We start from the raw sequence: 13574 nt of genomic DNA, 5'->3' as shown, positions 1-13574 counted from the left end.
ACAAACGCGCGAGCTGACTTTTCTTTCCCTCTGTTTTCTCCTCAACAAAACGCTCGCTTTCTGGCGAAGAGGGAAACCAACGACCCGCGCTGACGCTTGCTGGCTTCGGGGCCTGGAGCGGGGCGCGCAGGGGGCAGCTTGCGCCGTGCCGCTGTCCCCACGCTCTGCCCGCGTGGATCTCCAGCCGCGTCCCGCCTCTCCACGGGCCACGCCTGCCGTCCCCGTCGCGCGCTTTCTCGTTGGTGCGGAAGGGCAGATGTGGGGGGGACCTGGGTGTTGGAGGCTCGGAGGTCGTAAAATTGGCCCCAGGTCCGGGCTCTTCCGAAGCCCGGGGCCGGAAGAGCTGGGGCTTGGGCCGCCAGTCCGGGGAGACCTCCAAGCGGAACGGAAGGAGCACCTGCAGACGCTCGAAGCTTCCCCTGGGGAAAAGCATACGTCGGTAGACACGCTGCGCGGCGCCAGAGCTAACTCTCAATTTACCGCGCGTCCTGCCTTGGGGGGTGCTGAGGCCCTTGGGGGGAACCCTTGAGAAAAGCAGAGGACGCGGGAGACCGTCCGGGTCAGGTGGGCCGAGACCCACGAAGGTGGATGTCTGCTTCCCTATGTCCTGCGTAGAAAATGATTTTTAAAAATTTTATTTTTGAAAATGATTTTTAGTCACATTTGTCGTGGAGGTAGGAAAAGGGAGGGAAGTCAAAAGAAAGGAGGAGGCCGACCTTTATTTTACAAGAAAAACCCAGGAAAAATGGATTGATCGAATTGTGGAGGAGGAGGGAGGGAAGGAAGGATGAAGACTTTCCTTCTTTGTTCTTAAAAGCCCGAGCACTTTGGTTTGTTTGTTTCCCAAAATCAAAATACAGAGAGGCAGTCCTTGTAGGGGCATATGCTTATGCAATCGAGAGATGCTGCTCCTTAATTAGTTCACTTTTCAAACATTTGCTGGGCTGAGCAAAGTTTTTAGAAGGTTCTTTCTCGGAACCCAGCCCCGATGTGAAGCTCAACTCGATTTAAGGCAGACCTAGGATCAAAATTTCAGATGAGATCATGCGTGTATACATCTGTACAAAAATACACATGCCGCGGAGTTTGTATTCCTTCCAGGCTAAGACGAGATTCTATAGTAAATTATATGTGATGGCTGAGTTTTTTTCTGGTAACCTCTTGTCACCAGAGAGGAGTACTGAGTTATCTTTCTCTCCATTCCCAATTAATAAATCTACTGAGAGAGAGAGAACTCTCCTTATGAGAATGTGGCTTCCCGCCCCCCCTCCCCCCACTCTCTTTCTGGTTTAAACGTTCTTTCCTACACGTGAACACACACAGAATATGCATGATAAGCAGAGTTTTCCCTAATCAGCCTGTAATGTACGATCTGTATAAATCCATGCCCACTGTTGAGGACTTACTTTGTTCTTCACCATGTGGGCATTTCATCAGGAATCTTTGGTAGACCAATAAAACGATTATCTTGCTGTGAATTTCTTTGTGATTAAATGGAAAATAGCATTAATGAACAACTTGAACAGTACTTTTTAATATCAAATGTCAACCAGTAAAAAAAAAGACCCATACTTGTTCCAAATATTCAGAATGATGGCTTCTCATTTGCAGTCATATTTTGGCAAAACTACTTCATATTAATGGAAAATTACTAAAAACAGTGCACGCATTCCAGATAGAGAGGCTTATTCACTGAGCTTTACCTCTAGCAACTTAAGCTATCTGGTTCAAATTACTTAAGTAGTTTCAACTGAAGGAAGGGCTGGAAAATTAGGAACTGTGGAATAATTTGTGTTTTGGTCTTTTCATGAAGCTTTAATCAAATCTGATTTTTGTGAAAACGAAAACAATACGATAATCCCTTCAGTGATCTTGTAGAATAGTGTGTAATTGTTATTAAAAAAGAAAAGCGTGCCCAAAGGATATTTTAATGAAATGAGATGAATACAAATACAACTATTGCTAAGTTGTTTTTCCAGTTATTTTTCTCTCACACATAAGACACGTAGGACTCCAGAATATGCACTTTAATGTGTTGTGATAATAAGAAAACTATTGCTGGTTTTCTTAGAGGAGCACTGTTATCTAGGGGCAATGCCAAAATCATTAGATAAGCCTCATCTTTCCTGTCACATCACTGTCTACATGAAATTCCATCTTAGGAAATATGCGGGAATATTATATTTGTTTCAAAAGCTTGAAAATACAATAGAATTTGAAATATTGAAAACATGATCCTTACTTGACAGTATCTTAGAAGTTGCAGAGGTATCTCTTTTTGAGATGACTTTAATAATGACTGACTTTAATAAGGCTGGAACGTAAGGAAAGATTTCAACAGCAGGCAAGATGTGATGAACAGACACAGGAACAATGAAGCTATTGACAAAACATGCCAACTTTTAGAATTCTATTTAAATTATTATTTTTCCTTCTAGTGCAGAGGAAGACACCCAAGTGCATCAATGTTCATCAGATGCAGGGTAATAAAAACGTGAGCGACGGTCAATGGACCGTGACTGTAATATGATTGTTAGTTTAGGTGGGCGAGTGCCTGTTTAAAGAAGGTTTGCAGTCCTCAATGGAGGTAGGGGAAGCTTGTAGAAAACTGAGATCGTGAAGAAGAGGGAAAGAAGGGTAATCAAAGAATAAAGCAAATTCAGTAATTAAAAAACTATTTTCTATTTTTGATTTGACTTTCGTCAATTGTTCCTGCCAGCTATTTAGATGAAATAAATGGAACATCATTTAATAAGCGGATCCTCTGATACATTTTCCTCTTAAAGTGTCTGATTCCTGGCATCCAAAGGAAACTGGAATACAAGTTAGTATTAGAACTTGAATTTGTTCTGCCAGAGTGAAAATTGGTTCCATTAGGCATCAGTCACAGAACTCTTACAGACCTGGCTAGGGCCGTAGATATGATATATCCAACTAGCTGAAATAATAAAGTCTTAAGTGATGCTAGATGTGCTTTGGGAAACCATCCAGAGGGTTTTAATTTTTTTTGATGAAAGTTTCCCAATTTTACAGTCCTCATAAATCTGGAACAAGCCTAATTTAGGTCATCAGGGTGAGTGAAACCTAAATGCCTGACCCTTTGGAAATAACGTCATAAAAATAAGTTAAAACGTGAAATATTCAGTTGTGCACCATCTTTACCAAGGATTCATTCCTGGACATTTTTCTTACTCACTTGCCGCTGCTTCCTTCTCATTATAGATTTATAGTGCTCTGCAGAAACCCTTGGAAGAAGTGATATATCAGACAGATACACTTTCCGGAAGCTTAAAAGTTAGTCTGGCTATATAAATAAAAATCTAAACAACAACAGCCGTACACACACACACACACACACACACACACACACACACAAATCAACTGTATCTTAGATGAACAATTATATCTAATATATTAAGAGGGAAGGGGAAAACGTGCCTGTTATCCAAAAGTTCATAGTTTGTTAAATATAGGAGGGTTTCAAATAAGTTCAATTCATAATACACATGTGGATTTATATATATAAATATAATGATCTTTCATAACTAAAATTGATTGAAACCCCTGGCATATTCCTTATATGAAAATATTTTATTGCTATCATTAGATAATTAATTATACATTATAAGAATTTAAAAGTTACTAACGAGAAATAGAATAGACAGTAGAAAATAGAATAGACAATAGAAAAATTAAAATAAATTTAAATTCTTTTAAATGCATCACAGAAACCTGTTTTCTATTACTTTTTATTTTGGGCAGAAAATGTGTCAACTTATTATTTGGCATCGATTTCTCCTTCTATGTATTTTGCCTTATTTACTTGTGAACAGATGTTATTAGCTAAGTTAACTACCAAATTCAGTAATCATAAAATCACAGAAGTAATGTTTTGACATGAATAGTAATTCAAATTTAGAAGTATTTATGGACAACCTAGAAACCTTACTTAAGTTAATTATTTTCTTATTCTTCTCTTGCCACCGGATTAACTTCTTTTGTCTACAAATGGCAGATACCAATTTTTTTAAAACATGTGGAGACAAATGTTATCTCCAACTATTTTGGTAATTTGGGACTTGAACTTAGCTTGTTTAAGTTCTTTAACAAATGGTTAAAGTAGATGAAGTAGTTTGCATTTCTTTTGCAGATTAAGAAAAACATTGAGGAATATTCCTCCACATAAATGTAAGTATTTTTTACTTCTTGCAAAATATCTGTTGGCTCCGAAACCATTAAGCAACAACAAAAAAGTCCCCATTAAAAGTTAACGAGTGAGGCGCCTCTGCGGCTCAGTTGGTTAAACCTCTGACTCTTGGTTTCGGCTCAGGTAAGGATCTCACAGTTTCGTGGGTTTGAGCCCCATGTCGTGCTCTGCGCTGGGAACATGGAGTGTGCTTGGGATTCTTTTTCTCTCCCTCTCTCTCTGACCATCCCCACTTGGGGATGTCTCTGTCTGTCTCAAAATAAATAAACTTAAAAAAAAAAAGTTAATGGCCACCTGGCTGTTTAAAAGTAGTTCTGTAGACTTGGCCAGAAGCTGCATGTCGGAGCCTAGCTCTTCCTGGTTTTTCTCTCCTTCCACATTCAGAGATTGCTTTGCCCGTGGCTCTTCCCAATAGTGTGGAAAAAAAAAAAAATGCAATAGGCAGTTTCAGGAGTGTTGCCTTTAACAGCGTGTCTCAGGGGACTTAATATTGGAGGTGGCAATTGGCCAAAATAAGTAGGAAACTTGGGGGAGCTGCCAAGCTATACTGCTGATGAAAGTCCTGCCATAACTAAGGAGAATTCGGAAGGAAAGTTTTTCCATGAATGACTAGTGGGGAGGGAGAACTGCTCCTGGTGTGTGTGTGTGTGTGTGCAGGGGGAAGGATAAACATTTGTGGATCTTTAGAATCATCTTATAAAAAAGCTATTTGGGGGGCGCCTGGGTGGCTCAGTCAGTTGGGCGACCAACTTCACTCGGGTCATGATCTCATAGATCATGGGTTCGAGCCCCACGTTGGGCTCTGTGCTGACAGCTCAGAGCCTGGAGCCTGTTTCAGATTCTGTGTCTCCCTCTTTCTCTGACTCCTCCCCTGTTCATCCTCTGTCTCTCTCTGTCTCAAAAATAAATAAACATTAAAAAAAAAAGCTATTTGGGAGTATTTTTTACTTTTTTAAAAAAAATACTTATTTATTTTTGAGACAGAGACAGAAAGAGGAGGGGAGAGAAGGGGAGGGGCAGAGGGAGAGGGAGAGAGACGATCTGAACGGGCTCTGTGCTGATAGCAGTGAGCCTGATGCGGGGCTTGAGCTCACAAACCCGTGAGATCATGACCTGAGCTGAAGTCAGACACTCAACCGACTGAGCCACCCAGGCACTCCAGGAGTAGATTTTATTAAAAAAACCTTATAGCAAAGCTATTTGAAAATAGTTTTGTTGATTTGAATATTGCTTTTCTTCATGCTTTAGAAAACAGAATTTTACCATTAACAGTACTTAATAACATTGGTCTGAGCTATGAAAATAATATAATGTGGAATTACAACATTTATTTATTTATTTATTTATTTATTTATTTATTTATTTATTTATTTTTACTGTTTATTTATTCCTGAGAGAGAGAGAGAGAGAGAGAGAGATATCCAGAACATGAGCAGGGAGGGTCAGAGTGAGAGAGGGACACAGAATCTGAAGCAGGCTCCAGGCTCTGAGCTGTCAGTACAGAGCCTGACGTGGGGCTCGAACTCACGATCTGTGAGATCATGACCTGAGCTGAAGTCGGCGCTTAACCAAGTGAGCCACCCAGGTGCCCCATAACAATTATTTTTTTAATGTTTCTTTATTTTGAGAGAGGAAGAGAGAGAGGGAGAGAGAGAGAGAATCCCAAGCAGGCTCCACTGTCAGCACAGAGCCCCAGGGTGGGGCTCAAACTCATAAACCGGGAGGCCATGATCTGAGTTGCTTGACTGTCTGAGCCACCCAGGCACCCCACAACAATTGTTTTAATGGCCACAAGTTTGGCCCATTCCAGAATGCACAGCCCTTTGTAATGTGACTTTGCTGCTCCCATCCAGAAGCAGAATCCATTTTCCAGCCCCTGTAACGTAAGCTGGCCTCTGTGACTTACTTTGACAAATGTGATAGGGTGGAAGTGATGTTGTGCAAGTTCTAGAATTGAGGCCTTGTAAAGCTTTTGCAGCTTCCTCCTTTGTCGTCTTGGAACCTCATGCCCCCAAGAAGCCTGGGATTTTCATTGTGAGCAACTCCCACTGAGCCCAGCCCCCAGCACTCCGACTAGCTGGATGCAGCTATGTGAATGAGCCCAGGGAAATTCAGCAGAAGAACCACACAGCCAACAGAATCATGAAAGACAATAAATCATTGTTGGCTTAAGCCACCAGGCTTTGAGGCGGTTCCTTACACAGCAACAGATAACCATACTTGTCTTGTTATCTGCAAAGATCACAATCATACAAAGTTGAGAGAATTTGTTGATATAGCAAGTATTTAAATCAAGAGCTGTTTCTTTCTTTCTTTCTTTTTTTTTTTTTAAGAGCCTGAGTTAGCATATGTGAAGTCATCACAGACCTGAGGTTCCTATCTATGTATGATTGTTATGGGGACATTTGATTTTCATCCCTGAGGTTGGTGAGATTTCAGAAAGTCACATTATTTTATATCATCCACAGAGCCACCCAGTGAAGCAGGCAATGTGTTTGCTACCTACATGTTAAGGTTGAATAAACGGGCGCAGGAACACAACAGAAATCTGGAGACCAGCGTGTGGCTCGAGAAGGGGTATCCCCGAGGCGATGTCAATGAACCTCTTTTTTTCTACTTGGAAGTGGAAGAGATTGTCTTAGAGGATTTCTGAAGTTCCTTTCATCTGGCAGAAGTCTCAGACTGGGCCACATGAATCAGAGTGAGTGGAGAGGAGGACAGAGCTGACCCCAACAGGAGCAGAAGCGGAGAGAAACCAGCTTGCGTGAGGCCGGGGCATCTGGATTTAACAGAAAGCTGTTCGTTCACTCCATTCATTGAACAAGAATTTGCGGACTGGTTTTTATCTGCCCAGCACTGTTCTAGGCACTGGAGATACAGTGGAGGCTAAATCCCATAAAGCCTTGGCTTCTATGGGAGTTCTTCTTCTTCTTCTTCTTTTTTTAACATTTATTTATTTTTGAGAGAGAGAGAGAGTGTGTGAGCCAAGAAGGGGCAGAGAGAGAGAGGGAGACACAGAATCCGAAGCAGACTCCAGGCTCTGAGCTGTCAGCACAGAACCCGATGCGGGGCTCGAACCCACGAACCGTGAGATCATGACCTGCGCCTAAGTCCAGCACTTAACCGACTGAGCCACCCAGGCACCCCAGGAATGTTCCTTTTTTAAAATTTCATTTCATTTTATTTTATTTGAAAACACTTTTTAAAAGTTATTTATTTTGAGAGAGAGGCAGAGAGAGTGATCAGGGGAGGGGCAGAGAGAGAGAGAGAGAGAGAGAGAGAGACAGAGAGAGTCCCAAGCGGGCTCTGCACTGTCAGTGCAGAGTCTGATGCGGGGCTTGAACTCACAAACTGTGAGATCATGATCTGAGCCAAAACCAAGAGTCGGACACTTAATTGGATGAGCCACCCAGGTGCCCCGGAATGTTCCTTAATTAAGGCCTGCACTGCAGAGTACTTGCTAATTCCCTGTTCTTTGAGGCTTTTAGTTCCACTTAGGGATCTTGGCTCTACTTTCTGAGATATCCTACTTTCCATAAAAATGGCTTGTGTTTGTAGCTGAGCAGTTTCCTCAGCCCTCTTCCTTCCCATGGAGACCTGGGGACTTAGAGGGCTACTTGCAATCTGGACAAAGCTAGCCTCTTTCAGTCCTAGCTGATACAAGTCCCTTAAAAGGTGTTGTAGGCTTTCTATGTGTGAGATTTATAGGCTACTCCATGAGAGAAAAGCCACACCCACAATTCTTTTTGATGCAGGCCTACTCCTTAGACTTCTTCATAGCTATTTTGAAATTAGGCCTCTTCGGGACCAAGATTCCTGGCAAGATTCCTGGAAGCCCTTTTGTCTATTAGGCACCACCTTTAATGTTTCTGAAGTTTTAGCAAAGGGTCTGATCGTCCAACCCTCAAGTTCATCTTTACCCTGAGGCTATTTCTTACTCTGAGCATCTTTTGCTGCCCGGATCAGCTAGAGATGTGAAACAGTTTTGTTTTCCAACATAAGCAAGTCCTGGACTTCCTGTGAATTCTTCTAAATTCTACTTGCAGACTCTAGTTGCTTCTTTCGCCCCCCTCTCTCTGGAAGGACTTTCATCCTGTGCCGCCAGGATTAGCCAGCTGGGACTTCCAACATTCCACTTGGAAGTCAGTGTAGCTAGATTCAAAAGTTTATTAGCTGCCTTTTCTGTCTTCCAAGTCACCACAGGTGAGAGCATTGCCAACTGTTTTTACTGCTACATAACACAGATCACCCTTCCACTTTTTCACTGCTTTTCCAATCTCTACTGATGATCCTCTCACTATTTTTCCAGGCTTTGCTAACAGTTTCCTTCTGCTTTTCCAGCCCCTACCCATTGCCTGTCCCCAAACCAAGTCTTCGTACTTTCAGGTTTGTCCTGGCCGCACTTCACTCACGGAACCAATAATTGCATCAGTGAGAGTTCAGTCAGGGAAGCAGAGGCGTCAAGAGCATCGGAAGAGAAGGCGTTAGGAATTTGAGACATGACACAAATGGAAGACGAACGAGGGAGGCAAGCGGAAGTCTGGTAGGGGAGTTGAAGGATCAGAAGAAGAGTCATTATCCAGACTGCCTGCAGTCGGGCAAGTTGGAGTTGCAGAGAAATCTGAGAGGCCAACCACCGTTCAGGCTCTGAAATGGGACCACAAAGGGAGAGCTCACAGACAGGTCTTTAGAAGCTGTTGCCTCTGTGAGTCTGTGACTGCACATCTGGTGGTTTATCTGGGGCTGCTGTGAGTCTCCGGGCCAACAGCTGGGGAGATGATTCGTGTGCAGGGGGAAAGAGAATGATGACAAGCCGGGGCCTGCCCAACCGCCCCCTCTGCCGCCCCCCGCCCCAGTCTGTCTTTTACCTTGTCTGGCTGGACAGCCTCCTGAAGATAATGGCTGTTTTTTCACTCCTGCCTTCCAAATTCCACTCAAGTTCCTCTTCTGACCCGTTCTAACTTGGAACCCACGGGAAAGGGGATTCTGGGAACGATAGTTAACAAGTGGGTAATAGCCCAGTCCAGTGCACCCCGCATGCATTTTTCCATGCCTCTTGGGGGAATGGTGCCACTTTACCGAGGTCTATTGTGAGAGGCAGAGAAGTCCAGACATCCAGGCATTGATGTGTGTGTGGGTAAGTGGAACAAAGGGAGTGACGGATAGTGCCATCATGATTTTGAGTGACTGGCCTGACTCTATTTTCTGTTGGAAAACAGAATCCAGCCTGTTCTTGGTGTCTAAGAATTATCTACAGCTGTGGTTTCCAACACTTGATTCACGTTAACCTCTAGGCCCACTGTCATCTGTCTCCATTAAAACTGATCTTATAGAGAATACTAATGACCTCCTTGATGCTAAACCCGATGGACGCTTTTCGGTTTTTATCATATTTCATTTTTGGGGGGGAGAGTATGAGTTGTCAGCCATTCCCTCCTTGGCGTTCTTTCTTTCTTGGTTCTTAGGATGGCTTATTCTTTTGGGATTTCTTTTGTTCTGTCCATCCCTTGAATTCTTTCTTGTGTGAAGGTTCCATGCAGGGCTCTCTTCTACTCAGGGCTGAGCTGGAGCTGGCCTGCAGCAGCTTTCAAAAACCGATCGGGTGCATCTAGTCCCAGTTCCGTGTTCAGTGATGACAAGTTGGTAGTTTGAAACTGACCACAGTGGGAGTATTTACACCACAGACATCAGCAAATGCTGCAATCAGGGCTCCTCTTGCTGGAGAGCGGATCGTGACACACTTAAGCAGCACATCGATGCTTCTATTCTGGCTCTTCACACGCGCTCCCTGGATAATCCACCGTTTTAGTTTCAAGGACCATCTCTGAATTGATGGCTATCACATCTTTCATCTCCAGTCGAGATCTGTCTTGAGGCCCAGCTTTTCAAATGCCTTCCGGCTTCCCCCGGCTGTCCCACAAGCATATCATATTTCCCCTTAAAATAGCTCTCTCTCTTTTTTTTTTTTTTAATTATCTGTCTCAGTGAATGGCACCATCCGTGCCCTTCCCCCCCCCCCCCCCCGCCATCTCCCTACTCCTTATTCAAACAATCATCAAATATTCATCAAATATGCTCAATCACTACTCTGATTCTTCCTGGAATCCAGCCGTTCTTCCTCATACCCATTGCAACAGCCCTGAATCAGTGGTTCTCTCCCAGATTACCGCAACAACTTCCAAACTGACTTTCCTCCTTGTGGTCTTACCTCCTCCCAGTCTGTTCTCTGTGCTGCAGCCAGAATGATCTTTCAGGAGCACAACTATGATCATGTGACTGCCTTGTTTAAACCCCTCCAGCGGTTTCCTGCTGCTGTCAGCCTAAAAGTCGACTTTAATTTACATGGTGCACAATTTCTTTTTTTTTTTTCTGTAATGTTTATTTATTTTTGAGAGAGTACAAGCGGGGGAGGGGCAGAAAGCGAGGGGGACAGAGGATCTGAAGCGAGCTCTGTGCTGACGGGCAGAGAGCCCCATGGGGGGCCCGACCTCACAAACCATGAGATCACGACCTGAGCCCAAGTCCGCCTCTCACCCGACTGAGCCGCCCAGGCGCCCCTTGGTGCACAAATTCTTTGTAAGGAGACCTTGCTTACCTTTTCAACCTCACAGCTTATTACAACTTCCCCAGACAGTTTCCATTCCAGCCACTTCACACTGAGATTTTTCATTTCTGGGTTTGTTGTTGTTGTTGTTGTTGTTGTTCTTTCTTTTTAGTTTTTATTTATCGAGAGAGAGAGAGAGAGAGAGAGAGAGAGAAGGAAACAGAATCCCAGGCAGGCTCCATGCTTAACACGGAGGCCCACGTGGGGCTCGATCTCACGACCATGAGATCACGATCTGGGGCAAAATCAAGAGTCAGATGCCCAATCGACTGAGCCCCCCAGGCGCCCCACCTCTGGGGTTTTTAACACGCAGTGCTTTCTACCTGAACCACACTGCCTCTCTGCTCTCACTTTCTCCGTTCACTCCCCTCATCCTTTAACTCAGAAAGCGCCTCTTCTGTGTGGCAGAGACAATGCTGTGGGCTCACCGAGGCATTTCATTTTCTTTCTTGGGCCCAGGAAACCTGCATGATCCGTATCTCGTGCATCGAGGTGGGGCCATGCGGCTGGTCCTGGTTAATGGAATGTAAATGAAAACTATGTGTGCTTTCCAGATGCAAGTTGTTAAGTATCTGATGTGCCTTTCCACCACCATCCCCATCTCACCTCACCCCTGCCCTATGCTGGACGACTCAGGGGCCACCTTGAAGTTCTAAGTTTGTGTGGTCACAGCATGGAAGCTGCCTGGGGCCCCTGAGACACTTTTGGAGGAGACCGCCAAGGAATCTGCCCAGGCTGAACAAAAAATATTTATTGTATTAAAATCACTGACATTTGGGGGTGGTTTTACCAGGTAGTGAGTAAGTGTCCTGATTAATGCAGTTTGGGAATCTGTTCCTACAAGCCCTTTGAGTTTTGGTTGAGTACTCGCCTACGTATTCCCGTACCTCTGTGTCCTTATCCCTCACAGAGACCTTCTTTCTATGTCACATAAATTCCTGTGCTGTGGTTTCTTTCCGGCAGCTGTAAGCTCTTGGAGGCCAGGGATTGTGTCTTGCTCATGATTGCCCAGCCCAGCACCCAGCAACTGGTTTGCCATCTGCTACGCTAGTCCTTTCCTACCCTCTTCATTAACCAGTTGAGGCCTTCCATTTACATAAGTGCAGCATCTCTTGAAGCTGTCCCCTCCCTCACCCAGTCATCCAACAATACTAGCGGCTTATTCAGTCCAGAGGGATGAGTGCTGCTCTCAAACATCAGGCAGAGAAAAAGCTGGAGAGTTGAGTCAGTTCACCTCTGGGCTGCCGGTTAGGACTGCTGTTCCTTAGATCATTGCTCTGTGATATCACTCTAGGCAAGGCCTGGCCCCCACTGCTATTCCTCCTCTGTGGCCTTCTAGGCCTGGATATGGGACCCGGATCACCTGTGCAGAATTCTCCTTCATGGTGAGTTCCCCTTTGAAGCCTCCCATGTGCTTTGTTCCTACCCCATCTCAAGCCTTTGGAGCTGTTGCCAGGACATTGAATCTCACAGGGAAGGGGTCAGGGTTTCATCACTTTCCTCCCAGGATGCTTCTTGGTCCCCATGCAAATTTACAGGGACTGCCTCCGTATACCAAGCTTTGATCAAGAGGCAACTTTTTCAGGCCACAAAAGGTCCTCTTATCCTTTCTCCCAGAGCAGCAAGTGCCTGTTCAGCACGTATTTACATAACTACTAAAGGCCACTCATGGGTTCTGGCCCCCTCCGCTCACCAATAGAGAGCAGATACATTCTAAATGACGTCCTCTGTTCAGCTCAACCAGCAGTTGTCAAACGTTTTTGTCTCAGGACCCATTTTTCCTCTTAACGGTGTTTATTTAATAACAGTTCTGTTTATCTATAGTTACAATATTAGAAATTAAAATAGAGAAACGTTAAAAAATACGTTCATTAATTCATTTAAAAATAACAATAATAGGGGTGCCTGGGTGACTTAGTTAAGCATCTGACCCTTGGTTTCGGCTCAGGTCAAGGTCTCATGGCTCTTGAGTTCGGGCCCCACATCGGGCTGTGCTGTCATCCAAGAGCCTGCTTTGTATCCCTCTCTCTCTGTCCCTCCTGCCCCCCATCACTCTCTCTCTCTCAAAAACAAAATAAACATTAAGAAAGTAACAATAATAAACCCTATGTTAATGCAAATAAAATGCGTTTTATGAAAATAGCTATCTTTTCCAAAATAAAAAGCTTTAGTGGGAAGAAAAAAATTCACATTTTTGTAAATATCTTTCCTATCTGGCATAACAGAAAACGCTGGATCCTCGTATTTATTTCTGGATTCAATCTGCTGCAATATGTAGTTTTGGTTGAAGTACTTGGGAAAAAGAGGAATATTTTAGTAGCCTTTTTAGAAAATCATATATTATTCTTTGATACCACACCAAAACTCGATAAATTTTAATTTGTTAAAATTTAGTTTGTAATGTTGAATCTGAAATCATATCAAATCTGTTGATCTATTTTGCAGTTTGTCTTTTTTATTAATGTTACTTATTTATTTACTTATGTAAGTTTATTTATTTATTTGTTTGTTGAGAGCGCGAGAGAGAGGCAGAGAGAGCGACAGCGATGGAGAGAATCCCACGCAGGCTCCACGCTGTCAGTGCAGAGCCCCACATGGGGCTCGATCTCACAAACTGTAAACCTGAACTGAAATCGAGAGCTGGACATTTAACTGACTGAGCCACCCAGGCGCCCCAGTCTATTTTGCAGTTTGAATGGAATTTTTGGGTGCAGAGAGAGAGAGGGAGAGAGAAGGAGTGAGAATGCAGAGCTCGGAGTGGGG

Source organism: Leopardus geoffroyi, chromosome B4, assembly GCF_018350155.1.
Source record: "Leopardus geoffroyi isolate Oge1 chromosome B4, O.geoffroyi_Oge1_pat1.0, whole genome shotgun sequence".
Lineage (NCBI taxonomy): Eukaryota > Metazoa > Chordata > Mammalia > Carnivora > Felidae > Leopardus > Leopardus geoffroyi.
This window is presented reverse-complemented; position numbering follows the sequence as displayed.